This window comes from Myotis yumanensis, unplaced genomic scaffold (assembly GCF_028538775.1).
Source record: "Myotis yumanensis isolate MYYU_CA2020_CCGP unplaced genomic scaffold, mMyoYum1.0.hap1 SCAF_11, whole genome shotgun sequence".
In the NCBI taxonomy this organism is placed as follows: domain Eukaryota; kingdom Metazoa; phylum Chordata; class Mammalia; order Chiroptera; family Vespertilionidae; genus Myotis; species Myotis yumanensis.
Genome location: NW_027223762.1, coordinates 55,660,118 through 55,670,823, shown reverse-complemented (window position 1 = coordinate 55,670,823; position 10,706 = coordinate 55,660,118).

Sequence of the window (10,706 nt, the reverse complement as noted above, 5' to 3'; positions counted from 1 at the left end):
CACAGCCCCATGCACAGACACTTGGCACAGGGAGCTCCCAAGCCAGGACTGCAATCTGGGGAACTCTGCTTCCGTTGCAAGGAGGGTGCCTTCCCCCGGCCCCAGGCCACCTCACTCAGAATCTAAACCCACTAGATCCGTGCTCACCCTAAAGGGGCCAGAAAGAAGAAAAGTCAGGGCCCGGGTAACCCCCACTTGCCAACTGCGGCACCTACTTGGCACACACAATCCACCTGGCACCTGAGCCCCCCAATGGGGGTCTGTGTCCGTCTGCAGCTCCTACCTGGACACCCCTCCCCAGGCGGCAAGCTGCCATCCTGAGGGCCAAATGCAGGCCACACACCTCCTTGCCGCCACACAATATTCTGAAACATGATGATGAAACTGGAGCTTGTTAGGTTAAAATGCATGGTTTCCAGCTGCTGCGGTGAAGAAAACAGCCCTGAGCCCTGGCCTGGCCTCTGTGGCAGGCAGCGCACAGGCCTCCGGCCGGCGGCAGCAGGACCGGCCACCACACCTAAGTTTGAAGCCTTCCATCAGAGGGTGACATCCCGCTCTGCTCCCTACCAAGAAGCGCGGCCTGAACGGACCTCTTCACCCTTAGGCCCACCCCTGGCCCTCAGAACCTGACCCTCGCCAGGCGCACGGCGCGTGCTCCCTGGTCGGCCTGAGGCTGAGGAGAGGGCGCGAGCGGCGCGCGCGCACACACACACACACACACACACACACACACACACACCTGTCTAGGGTGACCATAGGCCAGGCCCAGCGCAGCGGTGTCGCCAGTGTGGCCCTCACACCATGGCGGCGGGAAGGACTCACGGCTCAGCAGGCCCTCAGGGCCTCCGCTCCTCCCCCTGCCCCTCCCCCGCCCCCAAGGGCGCCCAGGTGGCTCCTGAAGCGGACAGGGCCCTGGACGATCCCAGGCCCGGTCCGACCAGGCCCAGCAGCCACTCCAAGGGTCTTACCTCACACCGGCGACCAACTCCCGCCAAAGCCGCAGCCTCACAGGAGGCCGAGGTCGTGGACTGTAGGCTCTGCGCGCCTTCTGAGAGGCAGCTCTGAGAGCCAATGGGAAGGCGCGCTGGGCCCGACGCCCCGCCCCCTCAGCGTGCTGCTTGGCCACGTGACCCGCGCCCAGGGCGGGATGGGCGGGGCTGACTGTGGGCCCCTGGCGTGTTGCTGAGCGCCTGCCTGTGTGCTGGGCCCCGGTGACATCCGCGAGGCCCCCGGCTCCCCACGCTGGGCCCCGGAGACACCCGCGGGGCCCCCGGCTCCCCACGCTGGGCCCCGGAGACACCCGCGGGGCCCCCGGCTCCCCACGCTGGGCCCCGGAGACACCCGCGGGGCCCCCGGCTCCGCACGCTGGGCCCCGGAGACATCCGCGAGGCCCCCGGCTCCCCACGCTGGGCCCCAGAGACATCCGCGAGGCCCCCGGCTCCCCACGCTGGGCCCCGGAGACACCCGCGGGGCCCCCGGCTCCCTACGCTGGGCCCCGGAGACACCCGCAAGGTCCCCGGCTCCCCAGGGTGGGCAAGAACAGCCAGGTTCTAATGAAAGAGTTTCCAGGTACACACGCCGCCAAGCTGGAGTTTAGGTTCTAGCAAAATTCCGAGTTGGGGGCACTTAGAAAAGACAGATCACCAGAAACAAGTTTTGGATCGTGAAAACAAATCAAGCCTAGCCGGTGTCATTTCCTTTGTTGATTAGAACTCCAGATCATAGTCAGGGACAAGCTGCAGTCACGAGCTGCCCGGGTTGCAGCTGGTCCTATGACCAGGGTGTCTTTATTCCAGTGGTTATTTGATTAATACTGACTCCTACCTCAGCCTGAAGCTCGGGTGAACGAGCGCTTGCATCTTCCCGCCGTTCCCAGCACCCGCAGGGGACCAGCAAGCCATGCGGACTAGGAAAGGGGATGACTGATCTGTTCCCACCCAGCACCTATGTAATGAGCGCACTTTAGATGCCAGAGAATCCCATGAACAAAGCCACAGCGGAGCCTGGCTGGGCCTGAGAGTCCAAGGCGGTTCTCATTCCTCCCTCTTCTCTAACACACCACCCTGATGTGACTGCCTCCACCCTTCCTCTCCAGGGTGTAGCCATATTTCCCTTTTTTTGTTCCACTTTGTGTCTATCTACCCAGGCTGTATATCCATATCCACCCACGTTTGCAATGTCCTTTTAGCACTTGCAGTATCCGTTTTTCCCTCCTCTTGTCTTTCTTTGTATCAGAATACACTGCCCACAACTAAACCCCGGGATTCTGAGGCTCCAAAACAAAAACACCTTTATTTTGAAGTCATAAGTTGCCTCCTAAGAGTACAGACTTGAATTTACCCAATACCTCTTTGCTCTAGGAACTCCATGTATAGAGGCGATGGGGTTTTGCAGTGGTCAGTAGGGAGATTTGATGCTGAGAAGTTATCTGAAGACAGATGCTTCAGACATGACAGTTGGACAGATTGGGATGGCAGAGACCCGGCTGTCATCTAGTAGAGTTCTGCCTCTGTTATGTTACTTCTTTGGAAGAAATGTGAGTAATTTTTGTTTGCTGCAATTAGACATTTCAAAAGAAGCATCACCTTTCAGACCTGGATCTGCTATCAAGGAGAGGTGGCCTAATATATGATGTCAATTCTCCCTAAATTTATAACTTTACTGTAATCCTAATAAAAGTTCCAGCTACATGAACTTACTTTGAAATGTGTAAGGAGGGAGAAAGGCCTACAGGAAACTCCCCCCTCCCACCCAGAGATTCAGACATACAATGACATTGTTTTAAAACCCCCAGTATGGTGTTAGTGGAAGAATGGACAACCCACTGGGTCAGTATGGAGAGTTCAGAGATGGATTCTGGCTATAGGGGAGTTTAGGTACAATAAAAAAATACATCACAAATCAGTGGGGAAAGAGTTGTTCTTACTGGGGAAACTGGCTTTATAGAAAAAAGCCACAATGTAATCCCATACAAGATGGGTGCTGAGAAGGTGGATTAAAAAGTCAAGGTGGCCGAACCGGTTTGGCTCAGTGGGTAGAGCGTTGGCCTGCGGACTCAAGGGTCCTGGGTTTGATTCCGGTCAAGGGCATGTACCTTGGTTGCGGGCACATCCTCACTGGGGGGCGTGCAGGAGGCAGCTGATCAATGTTTCTCTCTCATCGATGTTTCTAGCTCTCTATCCCTCTCCCTTCTTCTCTGTAAAAATATCAATAAAATATATTAAAAAAAAAAAAAGTCAAGGTGGCCCTGGCTGGTGTGGCTCAGTGGTAGAGCGTCAGCCTACGGGCCAAAGGGTTGTGAGTGGGTTTAATTCCCGGTCAAGCACACGTACCTGGGAATGATCCTGGCTCAGGTCCAGGCACATGAAGGAGACAACCAATGTGTCTCACCTCGATGTTTCTCTTTCTCCCGTTCCCTCCCTCCCACTCTCTCTAAAACTCAATGGAAAAAAATATCCTCAGGCGAGGATTAATAATAGAAAAAAAAAGTCAGTCTGAATGGTTAAATTATAACATTGGTAGAAAATAACATGGAGGGGATCATCTTTGAGACCTAGAGGGAGAAAAAGATTTCTTAGACAAACTATCAAAGCACAATTCATCATGAAAAAAAAAAAAAAATGGCTTTGGGGGGGGGGGGGCCGCTTTATTATGTCAACATTAAAACTATTTGTTCCAAATGACACATCACAAAATGAAGGAAAATATATGCATAGTCTAAAATTTACAAGATTAGTAAAGCCTCAATATACAAGGAACTCCTACAAATTAACAAGAAAAATAAATGGACAAAGATTATGAGCAGGCAATTTTTGGAAGAAATACATGAGAAGATGGGCAAAATCATTAGTAGAGAAATGCAGATTATAACAGACTTGAACAGACTTTCTCCAAAGAAGACATACAAATGGCCAATAAGCACATGAAAAGGTGCTCAACATCACTACTAAGTAAGGAAATGAAAAAAACCACAGTGAGGTACCAACTCACACCTATTAGGATGGCTACTGTAAAAACAACAACAACAGAAAATAATGTGTTGGTTGAGGATTGGAGAAATTGGAACCCTTGTGCACTGTTGGGAATGTAAAATGGTGCAGCCACTAGAAAAACTATATATCAGTTCCTCAAAAATCTAAGAATAGAATTATCACCTGGCTCAGGAATTCCTCTTTTGGGTATATACCCCCAAAGAATTGAAAGCAGGATCTCAAAGATATACTTGTATTCCGATGTTCATAGCAGCACTATTCACAACAGCCAAAAAATGGATGAAATCCAAGTGTCCACTTACTGATGAATGGTATACAAAATGTGGTAGATACATACAATGAAATATTATTCAGCCTTAAAAAGGAAAGACATTTTGACACACGCTATAAGATAGATGAGCCTTGAGGACATTGTGCTAAATGAAATAAACCAGTCACAGAAACACAAATACTATGAGACATAAAATAATCCAATTCATAAAATAAAATTAAAAAGTAGAATGGTGGTCACCAGGGATGAAAGGAGGGAGAAATGGGAAGTTAGTGTTTAATGGGTACAGAGCTTCACTTTTGCAAGATGAAGAAGTTCTAGAGATGGATGGTGGTTGTGGCTGCACAGCAGTGTGAATGTACTTACTATCACTGAACTTAAAAGTGGTTAAGATGGTAAGTTTTATGTTATGTATATTTTACCACAATTTAAAAAACAACAATAAGATATCACATTACACCTATGTGATAGGCAGAATTCTAAGATGAGCCCCAGTGCCCATGCCCTTATATAATTATCTCCCTTGAGTATGCAGGACCTGTAACTTGCTTCTAATCAATAGAATTTAACAAAAGTTATGGAGCACCACCTCTGATTAGGTTACAATTTATGGAAAAGATGATAGGAATTTTCAGATGTAATTAAAACCCTTAATGATTGACCTTAAGTTAATCAAAGTGGAGATGAACCTAGGTGGGCCGCACCTAATCAGGTGAGCCCCTTAAAAAAGGATGTAGAGGTCAGAGACTCTCCTGCTGACCTGGAAGAAGCAAGTTACCTTGAGTTTTACAGCCACAGGGAGACAAATTCTGCCAACAACCGGAGGCAGCCTGGAAGTGGCTCTTTCTCTAATCCAGCCTCTGATAAAAAGGCAACCTGGATGATGCCTTGATTGCAGTTTGAGCAGAGGACCCAGCTACGCTGTGCCAATTCCTGGTCCACAAAAAAAAAAAAAAAGGAAAAGAAAGAAAGAAAAAAGGGAGATAAAAACTGGGTGTTATTTTAAGCTACTCTGTTTGTGGTAACTTGTTACCCAGCAGTAGAGAACTAATGCAATCTGTGAAGCAGGCCAAACTTAGTTGGATAGAGACAAGTGTTGGTGTTGGGTGGACGTGTGGGGATGCTGGTGACAGCGCTGCTTATGCTACGGTAGAGCAGTGAGGTCACGGTGGGGGTAGTTAGTCTATAGTACGCATCCCCCACACCCCTGCAATTCCATATCCAGGTAGAGACGCAAACAGAATTGACACAGTTGCATGGGACATGCATTTCACTATGATCACTGCAGAGTTCTTTATGGTGGTGAAGGGGCAGAGGCTGTTGGAAGCAACCTAGGAATCCATCTCAGGGCTACTGGGAAGAAGAATGAGAATGGTTCACAGCACGAGAATGCTGTAGCAGCTAGGAGAGCAACAGGGATGGGCCTTAAAACAATGCTGAGTTAAAAAAAAAAAAAAGAAAAGAAAAAAAAGAAACAACATGAGAAACAAAATAGCCGAACCGGTTTGGCTCAGTGGATAGAGCGTCGGTCTGTGGACTGGAGGGTCCCGGGTTCGATTCCGGTCAAGGGCATGTACCTGGGTTGCGGGCACATCCCCGGTAGGAGATGTGCAAGAGGCAGCTGGCCGATGTTTCTCTCTCATCGATGTTTCTAACTCTCTATCTCTCTCTCTTCCTCTCTGTAAAAAATCAATAAAATATATTTAAAAAAAAAAAGAAACAAAATAGTACCATTTGCAGAAACAAAAACCACCTAAAGATAATACTCATTTTGCAGGAGCACATATAAGGGAGGAAAAGACTTGTTAGCACATTGCCTATGCAGAGGAAGGGATGGGAGAGAGTCCAGAGATGAAAGAATAAAGACACAAGGGAGGAATCTTATATGGACCAAAGGCAATGTGCAGAGTTTAATGTTGATGTTCTTTGTGAACGGTGATGCTGAGATGAGCCGGATGTGCAGGATACAGAGAAGCAGAGGGCTACCACTCGCTCAGGTGAGTAGCAAAGCCCCCAAAGCCCTCATGGCTTTTATTTGGGGAGTACAGCAAATAACAATGGAGTACAGCAAGTAACAATGATTAACAAGTATGCTTACGAGATCCATCTGAGCTAAGTTATACATTACACTATTAATTTCCTATGTTATACAAAGACCCTTTCCACCTGCAGCAGTGCACCCTCCCTTGAACTTTCCATGCCCTCATGGACTATTTATCACCTCAAGGAAAGTTCTGCCTCTGAACAATAAGTCTTGCGTGCAAGACTTTGTTCTGACGTGGCCTGCTTGCAGGCTCCCACCTTTTCCTGGCAGAACGTCCTCTTCTAGTTAACTTCATTCCATTTGACCGCTACAGTTTAAGGTGACTGAAGAAGAAAATAAATCCACTCGAGGTCCAGGGGAAGCTGAGGTACAGCACTGTCCACTCCTCCAGAGGGAATAGCTCCGTGGGGCAGGTAGAGAAAGAAACCAGGAAAGCCGCTGAGGTGGGAGCAGCAAAGGACAGACTGAATCTGCCTGATGGTGTCACACCTTTATATTAGTAATGACTTTCAACGTGAGTGACAGCCCAGATCAAACTGTTTTGTTTTTTTAAAAAGTTTTTATTGATTTTTAGAGCAAGATAGATAGACAGATAGGGAGAGAGAGAGAAACATCCATATGAGAGCAACACATTGATTGGCTGCCTCCAGCATGCCCCCCGCCAGGGATCAAGCCCACAGCCCAGGCATGTACCAGGAATTGAACCAGCAACTCTTCAGTGCACAGGATGACACATAACCGAGCCACACCAGCCAGGGCTTGTTGTGGTTTTATTTAAAAAACAACAGCCCTCGTCGGTTTGCCTCAGTGGATAGAGCATCGGCCAGTGGACGGAAGGGTTCCAAGTTTGATTTTGGTCAAGGGCACATACCCTGGTTGCAGGCTTGATCCCCAGTGGGGGGCATGCAAGAGGCAGCCAATCAGTGATTCTTTCTCATCATTGATGTTTCAATCTCTCTTCCTCTCCCTCTCTGAAATCAATAAAAATATACTTAACGGCCCCTGTGAGGTTGAGACGGCCCCTGTGAGGCTGAGACAGCCCCTGTGGGGCTGGGATGGCCCCTGTGAGACTGAGACGGCCCCTGTGAGACTGAGACGGCTGCTGGGAAGCTGAGAAAAATACCACATGAACTCACTCATTTGTGGATAATAAGGACCATTATAGACTGATGAACAAAAATGGATACAGAGAAGAAACCCAGATGGCGGCATAGGTAAACACCAGAAATTGCTGCCTCCCACAACTTCAAAAATACAACTAAGAGCCAGAGGAGCCACCACAGCTGTGAACAGCACCCACCAGAGGAGCTGCTGTCAACTGAGGAGTAGCTGCTACCACAACCGCCCGAGGAGCAACCGCAGCCCAAGGAGCCACTGCCACCCAAGGAGCAGCCACTGAACGACTCAACATCTAGATATGTCCTTGAGATCAAACATGGGTAGACAAAGAAACTGCCAAAGGAAAGAAAAGGATTCGCAAGAAAAGCAGCTAAGTGAAACAGAGGCATGCAAAATGACAGAAAAAGAATTCAGATTAAGGGTCCTAGAGAACATAAACTGGATGGAGGAAAAAGTCAACAATTTATGCAAGAATTGAGAAGTAATGGATGAAAAAATTAACAACTTATGTAAGAATCAAAAAGAAATGGATGAAAAAAATCAATAACTTAGGTAAGAACCAAGAAGAAATGAAGATATAACTGCAATAAAAAACACCATTGGAAAGTTTCAACAGTAGACTAGGAGAAGCGGAGGACCAAATTAGTGAATTAGAAGACAGGGAAGCAAAACACACCCAAACTGAACTGCAATTGGAGAAAAAAATTAAAAGACAGGAGGAGAGCCAAAGAGAGTTGTGGGACAACATGAAATGAAACAACATAAGAATAACAGGGGTGCCAAAACAACAGAAAGAGGAACAAGGGTTAGAAAACCTATCTGAAGAAATGATATCAGAAAACTTCCCTGAGGTGGGGAAGAAAAAAAGTCACACAAGCACAGAGAGTCCCAAACAAGGTGAACCCGAAAAGACCCACACCAAGACACATCATAATTACCATGGCAAATGTTCAGGGCAAAGAGAGAATCTTACAGGCTGCAAGAGAGAGACGGAAAGTTACATACAAGGGATCTCCCATTAGACTATCAAATGATTTCTTAACAGAAACACATCAGGCCAGAAAAGAATGGACGGAAATTTACAAAGTGATTTAAAGCAAAGGACTGAATCCAAGAATACTCTATCCAGCAAGGCTATCATTCAAAATTGAAGGGGAAATACGATGCTTCACAAACAAAACAGGCTAAGGGAGTTTATCACCACTAAGCGGGCAATGCAAGAAATGCTAACAGGACTGGTATAAAAAGAAGAAAGAAAAAGCTAAGAGCCAGAACCGGTTTGGCTCAGTGGATAGAGCATCGGCCTGCGGACTCAAGGGTCCCAGGTTCGATTCCGGTCAAGGGCATGTACCTTGGTTGCGGGCACATCCCCAGTATGGGGGCGTGCAAGAGGCGCCTGATGGATGTTTCTCTCTCATCGATGTTTCTGACTCTCTATCCCTCACCTTTCCTCTCTGTAAAAAATCAATAAAATATATTTTTTTTAAAAAAAGAAAAAGCTAAGAAAGAAAACAGGCACAAAAAATAGAAATGGCTACAAACAAGCACCTTTCAATAGTAACTTTAAACGTAAATGGACTAAATGCTCCAATCAAAAGACATCGAGTGGCTGAATGGATAAAAAAACATGACCCATATATTTCCTGTCTACAAGAGACCCACCTCAGAATAAGGGACTCACACAGACTGAAAGTGAAGGGATGGAAAAATATCTTTCAAGCAAATGGAAATGAAAAAAAAGCTGGGGTAGCAATACTTATATCTGACAAAATGGACCTCAAAGTGAAGGCCATAACAAGAGATAAGGAAGGCCACTTCATAATACTAAAGGGATCAATACAACAAGAAGATATAACCCTGATAAACATATATGTACCCAACGCAGGAGCACCCAAATACATAAAAAAAAAAAAAAAACTCCTGGAAGATATCAAAGGAGAGATCGACAACAATACAATCATAGCAGGGGACTTTAATACATCACTGACATCACTGGATAAATCCTCTAGACAAAAAATCAGCAAAGAAACAGCAATCCTAAATGACTCTCTAGATCAGATGGACTTAATTTACATCTTCAGAACATTTCACCCCAAAGCCACAGAATATACATTCTTCTCAAGTGCTCATGGGACATTTTCAAAAATAGACCACATATTGGGTCACAAACAAAGTCTCCCCAAATTCAAGAAGATTGAAATCATACCAAGCATCTTCTCAGACCACGATGGCATAATATTAGAAATAAACTACAATAATAACAACCCAAAATACTCAAACACTTGGAAGCTGAATAGCATGTTATTAAATATTGATTGGGTTACCAATGAGATCAAAGAAGAAATTAAAAGCATCCTAAAAACTAATGACAATGAAAACACAACAATCCAAAACCTATGGGACACAATGAAAGCAGTCCTGAGAGGGAAGTTTATAGCTCTACAGGCCTATCTCAAACAAGAAGAAAAAATGATAGTAAATCATCTAACTATACAACTCAAAGAATTAGAGAGCAACAAGAAAAGCCCAGAGTGAGCATAAGGAAGGAGATAATAAAGATTAGAGCAGAAATAAATGACATAGAGACCCAAAACACAATGCATAAAATCAATGAAACCAAGAGCTGGTTCTTTGAAAGGATAAACAAGATTGATGAACCTCTAGCCAGGCTCACCAAGAAGCAAAGAGAGAGGACCCAAATAAACAAAGTCAGAAATGATAGAGGCGAAATAACAACAGACCCCACAGAAATACAAATGATTGTAAAAAAAATGCTATGGACAACTCTACTGCAACAAACTAGACAACCTGGAGGAAATGGACACATTCCTAGAAAAATACAACATTCCAAAACTTAATCAGAAAGAATCTAAAAATCTCAGTAGGCCAATAACTATGGAAGAAATTGAAGCAGTCATCAAAAAGCTTCCAGCAAATAAAAGCCCAGGACCAGACGGCTTCACAGGGGAGTTTTGCCAAACATTCAAGGAAGACCTAAAACCTATCCTCCTCAGACTACTACAGAAAATTCAAGAGGAAGGAACACTTCCAAGCTCATTCTATGAAGCCAGCATCACCCTAATACCAAAACCAGGTAAAGACATCACAATGAAAGAGAATTACAGGCCAATATCCCTCATGAACATAGATGCCAAAATCCTCAACAAAATCTTAGCAAATAGGATCCAGCAGTATATCAGAAGGATCATACACCATGACCAAGTAGGATTTATCCCAGGGATGCAAGGATGGTACAATATCCGCAGATCAATAAACGTGA